Genomic DNA, 335 nt, shown 5'->3' with positions numbered 1-335 from the left:
TTCACTATTGTGCCGGGAGCGAGCTGGGGCTTTTCAATGTAAATGGGGAACATGGAGCAGCGCGGCTCCGACCAACCAGCGCTCGCTGGGTCATTTCGAGCTGATTTTGAAATTGCGAAAGCGAGGAGCACGGATCGGGGCTCTCCTGTCTCCCTCCTCTCCTAGCCCTCGCTAAATCTCAATCTGTGTGCGCGCGTGTGTGTGCATGTGTCGGGTCCAACCGGGCGCTGCTGCCGCCTCCGATCTTGACCAGCCCAGCCCCTGAACTGCCCCTAGATGCTGGGGCTGAGAGGAGAGTGACTAGAAAGTCGCATAGGGGTTTTTTTTCGCCTTTT

At 57.6% G+C, this 335-nt stretch overlaps 1 protein-coding gene across 6 annotated transcripts in view; it reads left to right on the top strand.

Moving 5' to 3' along the window:
• The window catches only part of HMGA2 (high mobility group AT-hook 2), a 112,867-nt gene that overhangs the window by 1,158 nt on the left and 111,374 nt on the right, over window positions 1-335 (top strand). The gene's annotated exons all lie outside the window — the stretch shown is intronic.

This window comes from Geospiza fortis, unplaced genomic scaffold (assembly GCF_000277835.1).
Source record: "Geospiza fortis unplaced genomic scaffold, GeoFor_1.0 scaffold166, whole genome shotgun sequence".
NCBI classification, from domain to species: domain Eukaryota; kingdom Metazoa; phylum Chordata; class Aves; order Passeriformes; family Thraupidae; genus Geospiza; species Geospiza fortis.
The sequence above is the reverse complement of the archived record's forward strand: the minus strand, read 5'-3'. Positions and strand labels throughout refer to the sequence as shown.